The sequence below is a fragment of the Hydractinia symbiolongicarpus genome, chromosome 1 (assembly GCF_029227915.1).
Source record: "Hydractinia symbiolongicarpus strain clone_291-10 chromosome 1, HSymV2.1, whole genome shotgun sequence".
Lineage (NCBI taxonomy): Eukaryota > Metazoa > Cnidaria > Hydrozoa > Anthoathecata > Hydractiniidae > Hydractinia > Hydractinia symbiolongicarpus.
Genome location: NC_079875.1, coordinates 27,720,465 through 27,738,204, shown reverse-complemented (window position 1 = coordinate 27,738,204; position 17,740 = coordinate 27,720,465). Strand labels below are relative to the sequence as shown.

Below are 17,740 nucleotides of genomic sequence, written 5' to 3'. Positions count from 1 at the left end.
AACTGCGTAAGACTGGGACACAGAGTAGTTAAGTTATTACTACATGTGTGCCTGACCCGAATCCAAAAGGCACGTTAGGGATGTTAGGCGCATGTGATAACACCTACAATAAGGAAGTACTCTTAACTTCAGGGCAAGACTTGCGATTCAGTCGAGTTTGGTTTGTTCTCTTCAGTAAATAGCATTAAGAATGTGCTATTTCGAGTGTCTTTGTAAAAAATGAAACAAGCGGAAATTGCACTGACAACATTAGTTACACTCCAACAATGGGCTCAACCGGGATTTGAACCTAAAGCAAGAATCATGCCACTAGACCATTGAGCCTCTATGTCCCTTGTATTTTATTATATCCATAGAGACGAAGAAGACAGTCCCTATCTTTAACATTAGTTACTCTTTAATTAGGGGCTCAACCGAGATTTGAACCCGGGACCTCTCGCACCCAAAGCGAGAATCATGCCACTAGACCATTGAGCCTCCATGTCACATGCAACATGTCACAATGTTCTATTAAGAATGGATTTGGAAAAATAGGGACTGTCTTCGTTGTCTCTAAGGACATAAAAAAAAGCATCAGTACGCAATAATGAAGTCACAACCTGAAGCAAGATTTTCTTCTTACAATTACTTAACTTAAGAACTATTATTTTGTAACCATGTTTTAATACTGTTTTTTCTGACTCTGACGTGAATTGAACACGCAACCTTCTGATCTGGAGTCAGACGCGCTACAGAGTTATTGCGCCACAGAGTCCGTAGCTATACAACTGCGTAAGACTGGGACCCAGAGTAGTTTAAGTTATTACTACATGTGTACCTGACCCGAATCCAAAAGGCACGTTAGGGATGTTAGGCGCATGTGATAACACCTAAAATAAGGAAGTACTCTTAACTTCAGGGCAAGACTTGCGATACAGACGAGTTTGGTTTGTTCTCTGCAGTAAAGAGCATTAAGGATGAGCTATTTTGAGTGTCTTTGTAAAAAATGAAACAAGCGGAAATTGCACTGACAACATTAGTTACACTCCAACAATGGGCTCAACCGGGATTTGAACCTAAAGCAAGAATCATGCCACTAGACCATTGAGCCTCTATGTCCCGTGCATTTTATTATATCCATAGAGACGAAGAAGACAGTCCCTATCTTTAACATTAGTTACACTTTAATATTGGGATCAACCGGGATTTGAACCCGGGACCTCTCGCACCCAAAGCGAGAATCATGCCACTAGACCATTGAGCCTCCATGTCACATGCAACATGTCACAATGTTCTCTTAGGAATGGCTTTGGAAAAATGGGGACTGTCTTCGTTGTCTCTAAGGATATAAAAAAAGCCTCAGTACGCAATAATGAAGTCACAACCTGAAGCAAGATTTTCTTCTTACAATTACTTAACTCAAGAACTATTATTTTGTAACCATGTTTTAATACTGTTTTTTCTGACTCTGACGTGAATTGAACACGCAACCTTCTGATCTGGAGTCAGACGCGCTACAGAGTTATTGCGCCACAGAGTCCGTAGCTATACAACTGCGTAAGACTGGGACCCAGAGTAGTTTAAGTTATTACTACATGTGTACCTGACCCGAATCCAAAAGGCACGTTAGGGATGTTAGGCGCATGTGATAACACCTAAAATAAGGAAGTACTCTTAACTTCAGGGCAAGACTTGCGATTCAGACGAGTTTGGTTTGTTCTCTGCAGTAAAGAGCATTAAGGATGAGCTATTTCGAGTGTCTTTGTAAAAAATGAAACAAGCGGAAATTGCACTGACAACATTAGTTACACTCCAACAATGGGCTCAACCGGGATTTGAACCTAAAGCAAGAATCATGCCACTAGACCATTGAGCCTCTATGTCCCGTGCATTTTATTATATCCATAGAGACGAAGAAGACAGTCCCTATCTTTAACATTAGTTACACTTTAATATTGGGCTCAACCGGGATTTGAACCCGGGACCTCTCGCACCCAAAGCGAGAATCATGCCACTAGACCATTGAGCCTCCATGTCACATGCAACATGTCACAATGTTCTATTAAGAATGGCTTTGGAAAAATAGGGACTGTCTTCGTTGTCTCTAAGGATATAAAAAAAAGCCTCAGTACGCAATAATGAAGTCACAACCTGGAGCAAGATTTTCTTCTTACAATTACTTCACTCAAGAACCATTATTTTGTAACCATGTTTTAATACTGTTTTTTCTGACTCTGACGTGAATTGAACACGCAACCTTCTGATCTGGAGTCAGACGCGCTACCATTGCGCCACAGAGTCTGTAGCTATACAACTGCGTAAGACTGGGACCCAGAGTAGTTTAAGTTATTACTACATGTGTACCTGACCCGAATCCAAAAGGCACGTTAGGGATGTTAGGCGCATGTGATAACACCTACAATAAGGAAGTACTCTTAACTTCAGGGCAAGACTTGCGATTCAGTCTAGTTTGGTTTGTTCTCTGCAGTAAATAGCATTAAGGATGTGCTATTTCGAGTGTCTTTCTAAAAAATGAAACAAGCGGAAATTGCACTGACAACATTAGTTACACTCCAACAATGGGCTCCACTGGGATTTGAACCTAAAGCAAGAATCATGCCACTAGACCATTGAGCCTCTATGTCCCGTGCATTTTATTATATCCATAGAGACGAAGAAGACAGTCCCTATCTTTAACATTAGTTACACTTTAATAATGGGCTCAACCGGGATTTGAACCCGGGACCTCACGCACCCAAAGCGAGAATCATGCCACTAGACCATTGAGCCTCCATGTCATATGCAACATATCACAATGTTCTATTAAGAATGGATTTGGAAAAATAGGGACTGTCTTCGTTGTCTCTAAGGATATAAAAAAAAGCCTCAATCGCAATAATGAAGTCACAACCTGAAGCAAGATTTTCTTCTTACAATTACTTAACTCAAGAACTATTATTTTGTAACCTTGTTTTAATACTGTTTTTTCTGACTCTGACGTGAATTGAACACGCAACCTTCTGATCTGGAGTCAGACGCGCTACGATTGCGCCACAGAGTCCGTAGCTATACAACTGCGTAAGACTGGGACCCAGAGTAGTTTAAGTTATTACTACATGTGTGCCTGACCCGAATCCAAAATGCACGTAAGGGATGTTAGGCGCATGTGATAACATCTACAATAAGGAAGTACTCTTAACTTCAGGGGAAGACTTGCGATTCAGTCTAGTTTGGTTTGTTCTCTGCAGTAAATAGCATTAAGGATGTGCTATTTCGAGTGTCTTTCTAAAAAATGAAACAAGCGGAAATTGCACTGACAACATTAGTTACACTCCAACAATGGGCTCAACCGGGATTTGAACCTAAAGCAAGAATCATGCCACTAGACCATTGAGCCTCTATGTCCCGTGCATTTTATTATATCCATAGAGACGAAGAAGACAGTCCCTATCTTTAACATTAGTTACACTTTAATAATGGGCTCAACCGGGATTTGAACCCGGGACCTCTCGCACCCAAAGCGAGAATCATGCCACTAGACCATTGAGCCTCCATGTCACATGCAACATGTCACAATGTTCTATTAAGAATGGATTTGGAAAAATAGGGACTGTCTTCGTTGTCTCTAAGGATATAAAAAAAAGCCTCAGTACGCAATAATGAAGTCACAACCTGAAGCAAGATTTTCTTCTTACAATTACTTAACTCAAGAACTATTATTTTGTAACCATGTTTTAATACTGTTTTTTCTGGCTCTGACTTGAATTGAACACGCAAACTTCTGATCTGGAGTCAGACGCGCTACCATTGCGCCACAGAGTCCGTAGCTATACAACTGCGTAAGACTGGGACCCAGAGTAGTTTAAGTTATTACTACATGTGTACCTGACCCGAATCCAAAAGGCACGTTAGGGATGTTAGGCGCATGTGAAATCACCTAAAATAAAGAAGTACTCTTAACTTCAGGGCAAGACTTGCGATTCAGTCGAGTTTGGTTTGTTCTCTGCAGTAAAGAGCATTAAGGATGAGCTATTTCGAGTGTTTTTGTAAAAATGAAACAAGCGGAAATTGCACTGACAACATTAGTTACACTCCAACAATGGGCTCAACCGGGATTTGAACCTAAAGCAAGAATCATGCCACTAGACCATTGAGCCTCTATGTCCCGTGCCTTTTATTATATCCATAGAGACGAAGAAGACAGTCCCTATCTTTAACATTAGTTACACTTTAATAATGGGCTCAACCGGGATTTGAACCCGGGACCTCTCGCACCCAAAGCGAGAATCATGCCACTAGACCATTGAGCCTCCATGTCACATGCAACATGTCACAATGTTCTATTAAGAATGGATTTGGAAAAATAGGGACTGTCTTCGTTGTCTCTAAGGATATAAAAAAAAGCCTCAGTACGCAATAATGAAGTCACAACCTGAAGCAAGATTTTCTTCTTACAATTACTTCACTCAAGAACTATTATTTTGTAAGCATGTTTTAGTACTGTTTCTTCTGACTCTGACTTGAATTGAACACGCAACCTTTTGATCTGGAGTCAGACGCGCTACCATTGCGCCACAGAGTCCGTAGCTATACAACTGCGTAAGACTGGGACCCAGAGTAGTTAAGTTATTACTACATGTGTGCCTGAACCGAATCCAAAATGCACGTAAGGGATGTTAGGCGCATGTGATAACATCTACAATAAGGAAGTACTCTTAACTTCAGGGGAAGACTTGCGATTCAGTCTACTTTGGTTTGTTCTCTGCAGTAAATAGCATTAAGGATGTGCTATTTCGAGTGTCTTTCTAAAAAATGAAACAAGCGGAAATTGCACTGACAACATTAGTTACACTCCAACAATGGGCTCAACCGGGATTTGAACCTGAAGCAAGAATCATGCCACTAGACCATTGAGCCTCTATGTCCCGTGCATTTTATTATATCCATAGAGACGAAGAAGACAGTCCCTATCTTTAACATTAGTTACACTTTAATAATGGGCTCAACCGGGATTTGAACCCGGGACCTCTCGCACCCAAAGCGAGAATCATGCCACTAGACCATTGAGCCTTCATGTCACATGCAACATGTCACAATGTTCTATTAAGAATGGCTTTGGAAAAATAGGGACTGTCTTCGTTGTGTCTAAGGATATAAAAAACAGCCTCAGTACGCAATAATGAAGTCACAACCTGGAGCAAGATTTTCTTCTTACAATTACTTCACTCAAGAACCATTATTTTGTAACCATGTTTTAATACTGTTTTTTCTGACTCTGACGTGAATTGAACACGCAACCTTTTGATCTGGAGTCAGACGCGCTACCATTGCGCCACAGAGTCCGTAGCTATACAACTGCGTAAGACTGGGACCCAGATTAGTTAAGTTATTACTACATGTGTACCTGACCCGAATCCAAAAGGCACGTTAGGGATGTTAGGCGCATGTGATAACACCTAAAATAAGGAAGTACTCTTAACTTCAGGGCAAGACTTGCGATTCAGACGAGTTTGGTTTGTTCTCTGCAGTAAAGAGCATTAAGGATGAGCTATTTCGAGTGTCTTTGTAAAAAATGAAACAAGCGGAAATTGCACTGACAACATTAGTTACACTCCAACAATGGGCTCAACCGGGATTTGAACCTAAAGCAAGAATCATGCCACTAGACCATTGAGCCTCTATGTCCCGTGCATTTTATTATATCCATAGAGACGAAGAAGACAGTCCCTATCTTTAACATTAGTTACACTTTAATAATGGGCTCAACCGGGATTTGAACCCGGGACCTCTCGCACCCAAAGCGAGAATCATGCCACTAGACCATTGAGCCTCCATGTCACATGCAACATGTCACAATGTTCTATTAAGAATGGATTTGGAAAAATAGGGACTGTCTTCGTTGTCTCTAAGGATATAAAAAAAAGCCTCAGTACGCAATAATGAAGTCACAACCTGAAGCAAGATTTTCTTCTTACAATTACTTAACTCAAGAACTATTATTTTGTAACCATGTTTTAATACTGTTTTTTCTGGCTCTGACTTGAATTGAACACGCAAACTTCTGATCTGGAGTCAGACGCGCTACCATTGCGCCACAGAGTCCGTAGCTATACAACTGCGTAAGACTGGGACCCAGAGTAGTTTAAGTTATTACTACATGTGTACCTGACCCGAATCCAAAAGGCACGTTAGGGATGTTAGGCGCATGTGAAATCACCTAAAATAAAGAAGTACTCTTAACTTCAGGGCAAGACTTGCGATTCAGTCGAGTTTGGTTTGTTCTCTGCAGTAAAGAGCATTAAGGATGAGCTATTTCGAGTGTTTTTGTAAAAATGAAACAAGCGGAAATTGCACTGACAACATTAGTTACACTCCAACAATGGGCTCAACCGGGATTTGAACCTAAAGCAAGAATCATGCCACTAGACCATTGAGCCTCTATGTCCCGTGCCTTTTATTATATCCATAGAGACGAAGAAGACAGTCCCTATCTTTAACATTAGTTACACTTTAATAATGGGCTCAACCGGGATTTGAACCCGGGACCTCTCGCACCCAAAGCGAGAATCATGCCACTAGACCATTGAGCCTCCATGTCACATGCAACATGTCACAATGTTCTATTAAGAATGGATTTGGAAAAATAGGGACTGTCTTCGTTGTCTCTAAGGATATAAAAAAAAGCCTCAGTACGCAATAATGAAGTCACAACCTGAAGCAAGATTTTCTTCTTACAATTACTTCACTCAAGAACTATTATTTTGTAAGCATGTTTTAGTACTGTTTCTTCTGACTCTGACTTGAATTGAACACGCAACCTTTTGATCTGGAGTCAGACGCGCTACCATTGCGCCACAGAGTCCGTAGCTATACAACTGCGTAAGACTGGGACCCAGAGTAGTTAAGTTATTACTACATGTGTGCCTGAACCGAATCCAAAATGCACGTAAGGGATGTTAGGCGCATGTGATAACATCTACAATAAGGAAGTACTCTTAACTTCAGGGGAAGACTTGCGATTCAGTCTACTTTGGTTTGTTCTCTGCAGTAAATAGCATTAAGGATGTGCTATTTCGAGTGTCTTTCTAAAAAATGAAACAAGCGGAAATTGCACTGACAACATTAGTTACACTCCAACAATGGGCTCAACCGGGATTTGAACCTGAAGCAAGAATCATGCCACTAGACCATTGAGCCTCTATGTCCCGTGCATTTTATTATATCCATAGAGACGAAGAAGACAGTCCCTATCTTTAACATTAGTTACACTTTAATAATGGGCTCAACCGGGATTTGAACCCGGGACCTCTCGCACCCAAAGCGAGAATCATGCCACTAGACCATTGAGCCTTCATGTCACATGCAACATGTCACAATGTTCTATTAAGAATGGCTTTGGAAAAATAGGGACTGTCTTCGTTGTGTCTAAGGATATAAAAAACAGCCTCAGTACGCAATAATGAAGTCACAACCTGGAGCAAGATTTTCTTCTTACAATTACTTCACTCAAGAACCATTATTTTGTAACCATGTTTTAATACTGTTTTTTCTGACTCTGACGTGAATTGAACACGCAACCTTTTGATCTGGAGTCAGACGCGCTACCATTGCGCCACAGAGTCCGTAGCTATACAACTGCGTAAGACTGGGACCCAGATTAGTTAAGTTATTACTACATGTGTGCCTGACCCGAATCCAAAATGCACGTTAGGGATGTTAGGCGCATGTGATAACACCTACAATAAGGAAGTACTCTTAACTTCAGGGCAAGACTTGCGATTCAGTCGAGTTTGGTTTGTTTTCTGCAGTAAATAGCATTAAGGATGTGCTATTTCGAGTGTCTCTGTAAAAAATGAAACAAGCGGAAATTGCACTGACAACATTAGTTGCACTCCAACAATGGGCTCAACCGGGATTTGAACCTAAAGCAAGAATCATGCCACTAGACCATTGAGCCTCTATGTCCCGTGCATTTTATTATATCCATAGAAACGAGAAGACAGTCCCTATCTTTAACATTAGTTACACTTTAATAATGGGCTCAACCGGGATTTGAACCCGGGACCTCTCGCACCCAAAGCGAGAATCATGCCACTAGACCATTGAGCCTCCATGTCACATGCAACATGTCACAATATTCTATTAAGAATGGCTTTGGAAAAATAGGGACTGTCTTCGTTGTCTCTAAGGATATAAAAAAAGCCTCAGTACGCAATAATGAAGTCACAACCTGGAGCAAGATTTTCTTCTTACAATTACTTCACTCAAGAACCATTATTTTGTAACCATGTTTTAATACTGTTTTTTCTGACTCTGACGTGAATTGAACACGCAACCTTCTGATCTGGAGTCAGACGCGCTACCATTGCGCCACAGAGTCCGTAGCTATACAACTGCGTAAGACTGGGACCCAGAGTAGTTTAAGTTATTACTACATGTGTACCTGACCCGAATCCAAAAGGCACGTTAGGGATGTTAGGCGCATGTGATAACACCTACAATAAGGAAGTACTCTTAACTTCAGGGCAAGACTTGCGATTCAGTCTAGTTTGGTTTGTTCTCTGCAGTAAATAGCATTAAGGATGTGCTATTTCGAGTGTCTTTGTAAAAAATGAAACAAGCGGAAATTGCACTGACAACATTAGTTGCACTCCAACAATGGGCTCAACCGGGATTTGAACCTAAAGCAAGAATCATGCCACTAGACCATTGAGCCTCTATGTCCCGTGCATTTTATTATATCCATAGAGACGAAGAAGACAGTCCCTATCTTTAACATTAGTTACACTTTAATAATGGGCTCAACCGGGATTTGAACCCGGGACCTCACGCACCCAAAGCGAGAATCATGCCACTAGACCATTGAGCCTTCATGTCACATGCAACATGTCACAATGTTCTATTAAGAATGGCTTTGGAAAAATAGGGACTGTCTTCGTTGTGTCTAAGGATATAAAAAACAGCCTCAGTACGCAATAATGAAGTCACAACCTGGAGCAAGATTTTCTTCTTACAATTACTTAACTCAAGAACTATTATTTTGTAACCTTGTTTTAATACTGTTTTTTCTGACTCTGACGTGAATTGAACACGCAACCTTCTGATCTGGAGTCAGACGCGCTACCATTGCGCCACAGAGTCCGGAGCTATACAACTGCGTAAGACTGGGACCCAGAGTAGTTTAAGTTATTACTACATGTGTGCCTGACCCGAATCCAAAATGCACGTAAGGGATGTTAGGCGCATGTGATAACATCTACAATAAGGAAGTACTCTTAACTTCAGGGGAAGACTTGCGATTCAGTCTACTTTGGTTTGTTCTCTGCAGTAAATAGCATTAAGGATGTGCTATTTCGAGTGTCTTTCTAAAAAATGAAACAAGCGGAAATTGCACTGACAACATTAGTTACACTCCAACAATGGGCTCAACCGGGATTTGAACCTGAAGCAAGAATCATGCCACTAGACCATTGAGCCTCTATGTCCTGTGCATTTTATTATATCCATAGAGACGAAGAAGACAGTCCCTATCTTTAACATTAGTTACACTTTAATAATGGGCTCAACCGGGATTTGAACACGGGACCTCTCGCACCCAAAGCGAGAATCATGCCACTAGACCATTGAGCCTTCATGTGACATGCAACATGTCACAATGTTCTATTAAGAATGGCTTTGGAAAAATAGGGACTGTCTTCGTTGTCTCTAAGGATATAAAAAACAGCCTCAGTACGCAATAATGAAGTCACAACCTGGAGCAAGATTTTCTTCTTACAATTACTTCACTCAAGAACCATTATTTTGTAACCATGTTTTAATACTGTTTTTTCTGACTCTGACGTGAATTGAACACGCAACCTTTTGATCTGGAGTCAGACGCGCTACCATTGCGCCACAGAGTCCGTAGCTATACAACTGCGTAAGACTGGGACCCAGATTAGTTAAGTTATTACTACATGTGTGCCTGACCCGAATCCAAAATGCACGTTAGGGATGTTAGGCGCATGTGATAACACCTACAATAAGGAAGTACTCTTAACTACAGGGCAAGACTTGCGATTCAGTCGAGTTTGGTTTGTTTTCTGCAGTAAATAGCATTAAGGATGTGCTATTTCGAGTGTCTTTGTAAAAAATGAAACAAGCGGAAATTGCACTGACAACATTAGTTGCACTCCAACAATGGGCTCAACCGGGATTTGAACCTAAAGCAAGAATCATGCCACTAGACCATTGAGCCTCTATGTCCCGTGCATTTTATTATATCCATAGAGACGAAGAAGACAGTCCCTATCTTTAACATTAGTTACACTTTAATAATGGGCTCAACCGGGATTTGAACCCGGGACCTCTCGCACCCAAAGCGAGAATCATGCCACTAGACCATTGAGCCTCCATGTCACATGCAACATGTCACAATGTTCTATTAAGAATGGATTTGGAAAAATAGGGACTGTCTTCGTTGTCTCTAAGGATATAAAAAAAAGCCTCAGTACGCAATAATGAAGTCACAACCTGAAGCAAGATTTTCTTCTTACAATTACTTAACTCAAGAACTATTATTTTGTAACCATGTTTTAATACTGTTTTTTCTGACTCTGACTTGAATTGAACACGCAACCTTCTGATCTGGAGTCAGACGCGCTACCATTGCGCCACAGAGTCCGTAGCTATACAACTGCGTAAGACTGGGACCAAGAGTAGTTTAAGTTATTACTACATGTGTACCTGACCCGAATCCAAAAGGCTCGTTAGGGATGTTAGGCGCATGTGAAATCACCTAAAAAAAAGAAGTACTCTTAACTTCAGGGCAAGACTTGCGATTCAGTCGAGTTTGGTTTGTTCTCTGCAGTAAAGAGCATTAAGGATGAGCTATTTCGAGTGTCTTTGTAAAAAATGAAACAAGCGGAAATTGCACTGACAACATTAGTTACACTCCAACAATGGGCTCAACCGGGATTTGAACCTAAAGCAAGAATCATGCCACTAGACCATTGAGCCTCTATGTCCCGTGCATTTTATTATATCCATAGAGACGAGAAGACAGTCCCTATCTTTAACATTAGTTACACTTTAGTAATGGGCTCAACCGGGATTTGAACCCGGGACCTCTCACACCCAAAGCGAGAATCATGCCACTAGACCATTGAGCCTCCATGTCACATGCAACATGTCACAATATTCTATTAAGAATAGCTTTGGAAAAATAGGGACTGTCTTCGTTGTCTCTAAGGATATAAAAAAAGCCTCAGTACGCAATAATGAAGTCACAACCTGGAGCAAGATTTTCTTCTTACAATTACTTCACTCAAGAACCATTATTTTGTAACCATGTTTTAATACTGTTTTGTCTGACTCTGACGTGAATTGAACACGCAACCTTTTGATCTGGAGTCAGACGCGCTGCCATTGCGCCACAGAGTCCGTAGCTATACAACTGCGTAAGACTGGGACCCAGAGTAGTTTAAGTTATTACTACATGTGTACCTGACCCGAATCCAAAAGGCACGTTAGGGATGTTAGGCGCATGTGATAACACCTACAATAAGGAAGTACTCTTAACTTCAGGGCAAGACTTGCGATTCAGTCTAGTTTGGTTTGTTCTCTGCAGTAAATAGCATTAAGGATGTGCTATTTCGAGTGTCTTTCTAAAAAATGAAACAAGCGGAAATTGCACTGACAACATTAGTTGCACTCCAACAATGGGCTCAACCGGGATTTGAACCTAAAGCAAGAATCATGCCACTAGACCATTGAGCCTCTATGTCCCGTGCATTTTATTATATCCATAGAGACGAGAAGACAGTCCCTATCTTTAACATTAGTTACACTTTAGTAATGGGCTCAACCGGGATTTGAACCCGGGACCTCTCACACCCAAAGCGAGAATCATGCCACTAGACCATTGAGCCTCCATGTCACATGCAACATGTCACAATATTCTATTAAGATTGGCTTTGGAAAAATAGGGACTGTCTTCGTTGTCTCTAAGGATATAAAAAAAGCCTCAGTACGCAATAATGAAGTCACAACCTGGAGCAAGATTTTCTTCTTACAATTACTTCACTCAAGAACCATTATTTTGTAACCATGTTTTAATACTGTTTTGTCTGACTCTGACGTGAATTGAACACGCAACCTTTTGATCTGGAGTCAGACGCGCTACCATTGCGCCACAGAGTCCGTAGCTATACAACTGCGTAAGACTGGGACCCAGAGTAGTTTAAGTTATTACTACATGTGTACCTGACCCGAATCCAAAAGGCACGTTAGGGATGTTAGGCGCATGTGATAACACCTACAATAAGGAAGTACTCTTAACTTCAGGGCAAGACTTGCGATTCAGTCTAGTTTGGTTTGTTCTCTGCAGTAAATAGCATTAAGGATGTGCTATTTCGAGTGTCTTTCTAAAAAATGAAACAAGCGGAAATTGCACTGACAACATTAGTTACACTCCAACAATGGGCTTCACTGGGATTTGAACCTAAAGCAAGAATCATGCCACTAGACCATTGAGCCTCTATGTCCCGTGCATTTTATTATATCCATAGAGACGAAGAAGACAGTCCCTATCTTTAACATTAGTTACACTTTAATAATGGGCTCAACCGGGATTTGAACCCGGGACCTCTCGCACCCAAAGCGAGAATCATGCCACTAGACCATTGAGCCTCCATGTCATATGCAACATATCACAATGTTCTATTAAGAATGGATTTGGAAAAATAGGAACTGTCTTCGTTGTCTCTAAGGATATAAAAAAAAGCCTCAGTACGCAATAACGAAGTCACAACCTGAAGCAAGATTTTCTTCTTACAATTACTTAACTCAAGAACTATTATTTTGTAACCTTGTTTTAATACTGTTTTTTCTGACTCTGACGTGAATTGAACACGCAACCTTCTGATCTGGAGTCAGACGCGCTACCATTGCGCCACAGAGTCCGTAGCTATACAACTGCGTAAGACTGGGACCCAGAGTAGTTTAAGTTATTACTACATGTGTACCTGACCCGAATCCAAAAGGCACGTTAGGGATGTTAGGCGCATGTGATAACACCTAAAATAAGGAAGTACTCTTAACTTCAGGGCAAGACTTGCGATTCAGACGAGTTTGGTTTGTTCTCTGCAGTAAAGAGCATTAAGGATGAGCTATTTCGAGTGTCTTTGTAAAAAATGAAACAAGCGGAAATTGCACTGACAACATTAGTTACACTCCAACAATGGGCTCAACCGGGATTTGAACCTAAAGCAAGAATCATGCCACTAGACCATTGAGCCTCTATGTCCCGTGCATTTTATTATATCCATAGAGACGAAGAAGACAGTCCCTATCTTTAACATTAGTTACACTTTAATAATGGGCTCAACCGGGATTTGAACCCGGGACCTCTCGCACCCAAAGCGAGAATCATGCCACTAGACCATTGAGCCTCCATGTCACATGCAACATGTCACAATGTTCTATTAAGAATGGATTTGGAAAAATAGGGACTGTCTTCGTTGTCTCTAAGGATATAAAAAGAAGCCTCAGTACGCAATAATGAAGTCACAACCTGAAGCAAGATTTTCTTCTTACAATTACTTAACTCAAGAACTATTATTTTGTAACCTTGTTTTAATACTGTTTTTTCTGACTCTGACGTGAATTGAACACGCAACCTTCTGATCTGGAGTCAGACGCGCTACCATTGCGCCACAGAGTCCGTAGCCATTCACAACAGTCACAGCGTGGAGCAAGATTTTCTTCTTACAACTACTTCACTCAAGAACCATTATTTTGTAACCATGTTTTAATACTGTTTTTTCTGACTCTGACGTGAATTGAACACGCAACCTTTTGATCTGGAGTCAGACGCGCTACCATTGCGCCACAGAGTCCGTAGCTATACAACTGCGTAAGACTGGGACCCAGAGTAGTTTAAGTTATTACTACATGTGTACCTGACCCGAATCCAAAAGGCACGTTAGGGATGTTAGGCGCATGTGATAACACCTAAAATAAGGAAGTACTCTTAACTTCAGGGCAAGACTTGCGATTCAGACGAGTTTGGTTTGTTCTCTGCAGTAAAGAGCATTAAGGATGAGCTATTTCGAGTGTCTTTGTAAAAAATGAAACAAGCGGAAATTGCACTGACAACATTAGTTACACTCCAACAATGGGCTCAACCGGGATTTGAACCTAAAGCAAGAATCATGCCACTAGACCATTGAGCCTCTATGTCCCGTGCATTTTATTATATCCATAGAGACGAAGAAGACAGTCCCTATCTTTAACATTAGTTACACTTTAATAATGGGCTCAACCGGGATTTGAACCCGGGACCTCTCGCACCCAAAGCGAGAATCATGCCACTAGACCATTGAGCCTCCATGTCACATGCAACATGTCACAATGTTCTATTAAGAATGGATTTGGAAAAATAGGGACTGTCTTCGTTGTCTCTAAGGATATAAAAAGAAGCCTCAGTACGCAATAATGAAGTCACAACCTGAAGCAAGATTTTCTTCTTACAATTACTTAACTCAAGAACTATTATTTTGTAACCTTGTTTTAATACTGTTTTTTCTGACTCTGACGTGAATTGAACACGCAACCTTCTGATCTGGAGTCAGACGCGCTACCATTGCGCCACAGAGTCCGTAGCCATTCACAACAGTCACAGCATGGAGCAAGATTTTCTTCTTACAACTACTTCACTCAAGAACCATTATTTTGTAACCATGTTTTAATACTGTTTTTTCTGACTCTGACGTGAATTGAACACGCAACCTTTTGATCTGGAGTCAGACGCGCTACCATTGCGCCACAGAGTCCGTAGCTATACAACTGCGTAAGACTGGGACCCAGATTAGTTAAGTTATTACTACATGTGTGCCTGACCCGAATCCAAAATGCACGTTAGGGATGTTAGGCGCATGTGATAACACCTACAATAAGGAAGTACTCTTAACTACAGGGCAAGACTTGCGATTCAGTCGAGTTTGGTTTGTTTTCTGCAGGAAATAGCATTAAGGATGTGCTATTTCGAGTGTCTTTGTAAAAAATGAAACAAGCGGAAATTGCACTGACAACATTAGTTGCACTCCAACAATGGGCTCAACCGGGATTTGAACCTAAAGCAAGAATCATGCCACTAGACCATTGAGCCTCTATGTCCCGTGCATTTTATTATATCCATAGAGACGAGAAGACAGTCCCTATCTTTAACATTTGTTACACTTTAGTAATGGGCTCAACCGGGATTTGAACCCGGGACCTCTCACACCCAAAGCGAGAATCATGCCACTAGACCATTGAGCCTCCATGTCACATGCAACATGTCACAATATTCTATTAAGAATAGCTTTGGAAAAATAGGGACTGTCTTCGTTGTCTCTAAGGATATAAAAAAAGCCTCAGTACGCAATAATGAAGTCACAACCTGGAGCAAGATTTTCTTCTTACAATTACTTCACTCAAGAACCATTATTTTGTAACCATGTTTTAATACTGTTTTGTCTGACTCTGACGTGAATTGAACACGCAACCTTTTGATCTGGAGTCAGACGCGCTACCATTGCGCCACAGAGTCCGTAGCTATACAACTGCGTAAGACTGGGACCCAGAGTAGTTTAAGTTATTACTACATGTGTACCTGACCCGAATCCAAAAGGCACGTTAGGGATGTTAGGCGCATGTGATAACACCTACAATAAGGAAGTACTCTTAACTTCAGGGCAAGACTTGCGATTCAGTCTAGTTTGGTTTGTTCTCTGCAGTAAATAGCATTAAGGATGTGCTATTTCGAGTGTCTTTCTAAAAAATGAAACAAGCGGAAATTGCACTGACAACATTAGTTACACTCCAACAATGGGCTTCACTGGGATTTGAACCTAAAGCAAGAATCATGCCACTAGACCATTGAGCCTCTATGTCCCGTGCATTTTATTATATCCATAGAGACGAAGAAGACAGTCCCTATCTTTAACATTAGTTACACTTTAATAATGGGCTCAACCGGGATTTGAACCCGGGACCTCTCGCACCCAAAGCGAGAATCATGCCACTAGACCATTGAGCCTCCATGTCATATGCAACATATCACAATGTTCTATTAAGAATGGATTTGGAAAAATAGGGACTGTCTTCGTTGTCTCTAAGGATATAAAAAAAAGCCTCAGTACGCAATAATGAAGTCACAACCTGAAGCAAGATTTTCTTCTTACAATTACTTAACTCAAGAACTATTATTTTGTAACCTTGTTTTAATACTGTTTTTTCTGACTCTGACGTGAATTGAACACGCAACATTCTGATCTGGAGTCAGACGCGCTACCATTGCGCCACAGAGTCCGTAGCTATACAACTGCGTAAGACTGGGACCCAGAGTAGTTTAAGTTATTACTACATGTGTACCTGACCCGAATCCAAAAGGCACGTTAGGGATGTTAGGCGCATGTGATAACACCTAAAATAAGGAAGTACTCTTAACTTCAGGGCAAGACTTGCGATTCAGACGAGTTTGGTTTGTTCTCTGCAGTAAAGAGCATTAAGGATGAGCTATTTCGAGTGTCTTTGTAAAAAATGAAACAAGCGGAAATTGCACTGACAACATTAGTTACACTCCAACAATGGGCTCAACCGGGATTTGAACCTAAAGCAAGAATCATGCCACTAGACCATTGAGCCTCTATGTCCCGTGCATTTTATTATATCCATAGAGACGAAGAAGACAGTCCCTATCTTTAACATTAGTTACACTTTAATAATGGGCTCAACCGGGATTTGAACCCGGGACCTCTCGCACCCAAAGCGAGAATCATGCCACTAGACCATTGAGCCTCCATGTCACATGCAACATGTCACAATGTTCTATTAAGAATGGATTTGGAAAAATAGGGACTGTCTTCGTTGTCTCTAAGGATATAAAAAGAAGCCTCAGTACGCAATAATGAAGTCACAACCTGAAGCAAGATTTTCTTCTTACAATTACTTAACTCAAGAACTATTATTTTGTAACCTTGTTTTAATACTGTTTTTTCTGACTCTGACGTGAATTGAACACGCAACCTTCTGATCTGGAGTCAGACGCGCTACCATTGCGCCACAGAGTCCGTAGCCATTCACAACAGTCACAGCGTGGAGCAAGATTTTCTTCTTACAACTACTTCACTCAAGAACCATTATTTTGTAACCATGTTTTAATACTGTTTTTTCTGACTCTGACGTGAATTGAACACGCAACCTTTTGATCTGGAGTCAGACGCGCTACCATTGCGCCACAGAGTCCGTAGCTATACAACTGCATAAGACTGGGACCCAGAGTAGTTTAAGTTATTACTACATTTGTACCTGACCCGAATCCAAAAGGCACGTTAGGGATGTTAGGCGCATGTGATAACACCTACAATAAGGAAGTACTCTTAACTTCAGGGCAAGACTTGCGATTCAGTCTAGTTTGGTTTGTTCTCTGCAGTAAATAGCATTAAGGATGTGCTATTTCGAGTGTCTTTCTAAAAAATGAAACAAGCGGAAATTGCACTGACAACATTAGTTACACTCCAACAATGGGCTTCACTGGGATTTGAACCTAAAGCAAGAATCATGCCACTAGACCATTGAGCCTCTATGTCCCGTGCATTTTATTATATCCATAGAGACGAAGAAGACAGTCCCTATCTTTAACATTAGTTACACTTTAATAATGGGCTCAACCGGGATTTGAACCCGGGACCTCTCGCACCCAAAGCGAGAATCATGCCACTAGACCATTGAGCCTCCA

At 41.1% G+C, this 17,740-nt stretch overlaps 48 non-coding genes across 48 annotated transcripts; all 48 read right to left on the bottom strand.

Moving 5' to 3' along the window:
- Positions 1-405: 405 nt before the first annotated feature.
- Trnap-ugg (transfer RNA proline (anticodon UGG)) lies at positions 406-477 on the bottom strand. The gene has a single exon. It is a non-coding gene; the product is annotated as a tRNA-Pro (tRNA).
- A 200-nt stretch (positions 478-677) lies between these two features.
- Trnaw-cca (transfer RNA tryptophan (anticodon CCA)) lies at positions 678-754 on the bottom strand. The gene has a single exon. It is a non-coding gene; the product is annotated as a tRNA-Trp (tRNA).
- A 417-nt stretch (positions 755-1,171) lies between these two features.
- Positions 1,172-1,243, bottom strand: Trnap-ugg (transfer RNA proline (anticodon UGG)). Its single transcript has one exon. It is a non-coding gene; the product is annotated as a tRNA-Pro (tRNA).
- A 199-nt stretch (positions 1,244-1,442) lies between these two features.
- On the bottom strand, positions 1,443-1,519 carry Trnaw-cca (transfer RNA tryptophan (anticodon CCA)). Its single transcript has one exon. It is a non-coding gene; the product is annotated as a tRNA-Trp (tRNA).
- A 417-nt stretch (positions 1,520-1,936) lies between these two features.
- Trnap-ugg (transfer RNA proline (anticodon UGG)) lies at positions 1,937-2,008 on the bottom strand. The gene has a single exon. It is a non-coding gene; the product is annotated as a tRNA-Pro (tRNA).
- A 200-nt stretch (positions 2,009-2,208) lies between these two features.
- Trnaw-cca (transfer RNA tryptophan (anticodon CCA)) lies at positions 2,209-2,280 on the bottom strand. The gene has a single exon. It is a non-coding gene; the product is annotated as a tRNA-Trp (tRNA).
- Positions 2,281-2,697: 417 nt separating this feature from the next.
- On the bottom strand, positions 2,698-2,769 carry Trnap-ugg (transfer RNA proline (anticodon UGG)). Its single transcript has one exon. It is a non-coding gene; the product is annotated as a tRNA-Pro (tRNA).
- Positions 2,770-2,968: 199 nt separating this feature from the next.
- Positions 2,969-3,040, bottom strand: Trnaw-cca (transfer RNA tryptophan (anticodon CCA)). The gene has a single exon. It is a non-coding gene; the product is annotated as a tRNA-Trp (tRNA).
- Positions 3,041-3,457: 417 nt separating this feature from the next.
- Trnap-ugg (transfer RNA proline (anticodon UGG)) lies at positions 3,458-3,529 on the bottom strand. Its single transcript has one exon. It is a non-coding gene; the product is annotated as a tRNA-Pro (tRNA).
- Positions 3,530-3,729: 200 nt separating this feature from the next.
- Positions 3,730-3,802, bottom strand: Trnaw-cca (transfer RNA tryptophan (anticodon CCA)). The gene has a single exon. It is a non-coding gene; the product is annotated as a tRNA-Trp (tRNA).
- Positions 3,803-4,217: 415 nt separating this feature from the next.
- Positions 4,218-4,289, bottom strand: Trnap-ugg (transfer RNA proline (anticodon UGG)). The gene has a single exon. It is a non-coding gene; the product is annotated as a tRNA-Pro (tRNA).
- A 200-nt stretch (positions 4,290-4,489) lies between these two features.
- On the bottom strand, positions 4,490-4,561 carry Trnaw-cca (transfer RNA tryptophan (anticodon CCA)). The gene has a single exon. It is a non-coding gene; the product is annotated as a tRNA-Trp (tRNA).
- Positions 4,562-4,977: 416 nt separating this feature from the next.
- Positions 4,978-5,049, bottom strand: Trnap-ugg (transfer RNA proline (anticodon UGG)). The gene has a single exon. It is a non-coding gene; the product is annotated as a tRNA-Pro (tRNA).
- A 200-nt stretch (positions 5,050-5,249) lies between these two features.
- Positions 5,250-5,321, bottom strand: Trnaw-cca (transfer RNA tryptophan (anticodon CCA)). The gene has a single exon. It is a non-coding gene; the product is annotated as a tRNA-Trp (tRNA).
- Positions 5,322-5,737: 416 nt separating this feature from the next.
- On the bottom strand, positions 5,738-5,809 carry Trnap-ugg (transfer RNA proline (anticodon UGG)). The gene has a single exon. It is a non-coding gene; the product is annotated as a tRNA-Pro (tRNA).
- A 200-nt stretch (positions 5,810-6,009) lies between these two features.
- Positions 6,010-6,082, bottom strand: Trnaw-cca (transfer RNA tryptophan (anticodon CCA)). The gene has a single exon. It is a non-coding gene; the product is annotated as a tRNA-Trp (tRNA).
- Positions 6,083-6,497: 415 nt separating this feature from the next.
- Trnap-ugg (transfer RNA proline (anticodon UGG)) lies at positions 6,498-6,569 on the bottom strand. Its single transcript has one exon. It is a non-coding gene; the product is annotated as a tRNA-Pro (tRNA).
- Positions 6,570-6,769: 200 nt separating this feature from the next.
- Trnaw-cca (transfer RNA tryptophan (anticodon CCA)) lies at positions 6,770-6,841 on the bottom strand. Its single transcript has one exon. It is a non-coding gene; the product is annotated as a tRNA-Trp (tRNA).
- A 416-nt stretch (positions 6,842-7,257) lies between these two features.
- Trnap-ugg (transfer RNA proline (anticodon UGG)) lies at positions 7,258-7,329 on the bottom strand. Its single transcript has one exon. It is a non-coding gene; the product is annotated as a tRNA-Pro (tRNA).
- A 200-nt stretch (positions 7,330-7,529) lies between these two features.
- Positions 7,530-7,601, bottom strand: Trnaw-cca (transfer RNA tryptophan (anticodon CCA)). The gene has a single exon. It is a non-coding gene; the product is annotated as a tRNA-Trp (tRNA).
- Positions 7,602-8,016: 415 nt separating this feature from the next.
- On the bottom strand, positions 8,017-8,088 carry Trnap-ugg (transfer RNA proline (anticodon UGG)). The gene has a single exon. It is a non-coding gene; the product is annotated as a tRNA-Pro (tRNA).
- A 199-nt stretch (positions 8,089-8,287) lies between these two features.
- On the bottom strand, positions 8,288-8,359 carry Trnaw-cca (transfer RNA tryptophan (anticodon CCA)). Its single transcript has one exon. It is a non-coding gene; the product is annotated as a tRNA-Trp (tRNA).
- Positions 8,360-8,776: 417 nt separating this feature from the next.
- On the bottom strand, positions 8,777-8,848 carry Trnap-ugg (transfer RNA proline (anticodon UGG)). The gene has a single exon. It is a non-coding gene; the product is annotated as a tRNA-Pro (tRNA).
- Positions 8,849-9,048: 200 nt separating this feature from the next.
- On the bottom strand, positions 9,049-9,120 carry Trnaw-cca (transfer RNA tryptophan (anticodon CCA)). The gene has a single exon. It is a non-coding gene; the product is annotated as a tRNA-Trp (tRNA).
- A 417-nt stretch (positions 9,121-9,537) lies between these two features.
- Trnap-ugg (transfer RNA proline (anticodon UGG)) lies at positions 9,538-9,609 on the bottom strand. The gene has a single exon. It is a non-coding gene; the product is annotated as a tRNA-Pro (tRNA).
- A 200-nt stretch (positions 9,610-9,809) lies between these two features.
- Positions 9,810-9,881, bottom strand: Trnaw-cca (transfer RNA tryptophan (anticodon CCA)). Its single transcript has one exon. It is a non-coding gene; the product is annotated as a tRNA-Trp (tRNA).
- Positions 9,882-10,297: 416 nt separating this feature from the next.
- On the bottom strand, positions 10,298-10,369 carry Trnap-ugg (transfer RNA proline (anticodon UGG)). The gene has a single exon. It is a non-coding gene; the product is annotated as a tRNA-Pro (tRNA).
- A 200-nt stretch (positions 10,370-10,569) lies between these two features.
- On the bottom strand, positions 10,570-10,641 carry Trnaw-cca (transfer RNA tryptophan (anticodon CCA)). The gene has a single exon. It is a non-coding gene; the product is annotated as a tRNA-Trp (tRNA).
- Positions 10,642-11,057: 416 nt separating this feature from the next.
- Positions 11,058-11,129, bottom strand: Trnap-ugg (transfer RNA proline (anticodon UGG)). Its single transcript has one exon. It is a non-coding gene; the product is annotated as a tRNA-Pro (tRNA).
- A 199-nt stretch (positions 11,130-11,328) lies between these two features.
- On the bottom strand, positions 11,329-11,400 carry Trnaw-cca (transfer RNA tryptophan (anticodon CCA)). Its single transcript has one exon. It is a non-coding gene; the product is annotated as a tRNA-Trp (tRNA).
- Positions 11,401-11,816: 416 nt separating this feature from the next.
- On the bottom strand, positions 11,817-11,888 carry Trnap-ugg (transfer RNA proline (anticodon UGG)). Its single transcript has one exon. It is a non-coding gene; the product is annotated as a tRNA-Pro (tRNA).
- A 199-nt stretch (positions 11,889-12,087) lies between these two features.
- On the bottom strand, positions 12,088-12,159 carry Trnaw-cca (transfer RNA tryptophan (anticodon CCA)). The gene has a single exon. It is a non-coding gene; the product is annotated as a tRNA-Trp (tRNA).
- A 417-nt stretch (positions 12,160-12,576) lies between these two features.
- On the bottom strand, positions 12,577-12,648 carry Trnap-ugg (transfer RNA proline (anticodon UGG)). The gene has a single exon. It is a non-coding gene; the product is annotated as a tRNA-Pro (tRNA).
- Positions 12,649-12,848: 200 nt separating this feature from the next.
- Positions 12,849-12,920, bottom strand: Trnaw-cca (transfer RNA tryptophan (anticodon CCA)). The gene has a single exon. It is a non-coding gene; the product is annotated as a tRNA-Trp (tRNA).
- A 417-nt stretch (positions 12,921-13,337) lies between these two features.
- Positions 13,338-13,409, bottom strand: Trnap-ugg (transfer RNA proline (anticodon UGG)). The gene has a single exon. It is a non-coding gene; the product is annotated as a tRNA-Pro (tRNA).
- Positions 13,410-13,609: 200 nt separating this feature from the next.
- On the bottom strand, positions 13,610-13,681 carry Trnaw-cca (transfer RNA tryptophan (anticodon CCA)). Its single transcript has one exon. It is a non-coding gene; the product is annotated as a tRNA-Trp (tRNA).
- Positions 13,682-13,784: 103 nt separating this feature from the next.
- Trnaw-cca (transfer RNA tryptophan (anticodon CCA)) lies at positions 13,785-13,856 on the bottom strand. Its single transcript has one exon. It is a non-coding gene; the product is annotated as a tRNA-Trp (tRNA).
- Positions 13,857-14,273: 417 nt separating this feature from the next.
- Positions 14,274-14,345, bottom strand: Trnap-ugg (transfer RNA proline (anticodon UGG)). The gene has a single exon. It is a non-coding gene; the product is annotated as a tRNA-Pro (tRNA).
- Positions 14,346-14,545: 200 nt separating this feature from the next.
- Trnaw-cca (transfer RNA tryptophan (anticodon CCA)) lies at positions 14,546-14,617 on the bottom strand. The gene has a single exon. It is a non-coding gene; the product is annotated as a tRNA-Trp (tRNA).
- A 103-nt stretch (positions 14,618-14,720) lies between these two features.
- Trnaw-cca (transfer RNA tryptophan (anticodon CCA)) lies at positions 14,721-14,792 on the bottom strand. Its single transcript has one exon. It is a non-coding gene; the product is annotated as a tRNA-Trp (tRNA).
- Positions 14,793-15,207: 415 nt separating this feature from the next.
- Trnap-ugg (transfer RNA proline (anticodon UGG)) lies at positions 15,208-15,279 on the bottom strand. The gene has a single exon. It is a non-coding gene; the product is annotated as a tRNA-Pro (tRNA).
- Positions 15,280-15,478: 199 nt separating this feature from the next.
- Positions 15,479-15,550, bottom strand: Trnaw-cca (transfer RNA tryptophan (anticodon CCA)). Its single transcript has one exon. It is a non-coding gene; the product is annotated as a tRNA-Trp (tRNA).
- Positions 15,551-15,967: 417 nt separating this feature from the next.
- Positions 15,968-16,039, bottom strand: Trnap-ugg (transfer RNA proline (anticodon UGG)). Its single transcript has one exon. It is a non-coding gene; the product is annotated as a tRNA-Pro (tRNA).
- A 200-nt stretch (positions 16,040-16,239) lies between these two features.
- Trnaw-cca (transfer RNA tryptophan (anticodon CCA)) lies at positions 16,240-16,311 on the bottom strand. Its single transcript has one exon. It is a non-coding gene; the product is annotated as a tRNA-Trp (tRNA).
- A 417-nt stretch (positions 16,312-16,728) lies between these two features.
- Positions 16,729-16,800, bottom strand: Trnap-ugg (transfer RNA proline (anticodon UGG)). Its single transcript has one exon. It is a non-coding gene; the product is annotated as a tRNA-Pro (tRNA).
- Positions 16,801-17,000: 200 nt separating this feature from the next.
- On the bottom strand, positions 17,001-17,072 carry Trnaw-cca (transfer RNA tryptophan (anticodon CCA)). Its single transcript has one exon. It is a non-coding gene; the product is annotated as a tRNA-Trp (tRNA).
- Positions 17,073-17,175: 103 nt separating this feature from the next.
- On the bottom strand, positions 17,176-17,247 carry Trnaw-cca (transfer RNA tryptophan (anticodon CCA)). Its single transcript has one exon. It is a non-coding gene; the product is annotated as a tRNA-Trp (tRNA).
- Positions 17,248-17,664: 417 nt separating this feature from the next.
- Positions 17,665-17,736, bottom strand: Trnap-ugg (transfer RNA proline (anticodon UGG)). The gene has a single exon. It is a non-coding gene; the product is annotated as a tRNA-Pro (tRNA).
- Positions 17,737-17,740: the final 4 nt, after the last annotated feature.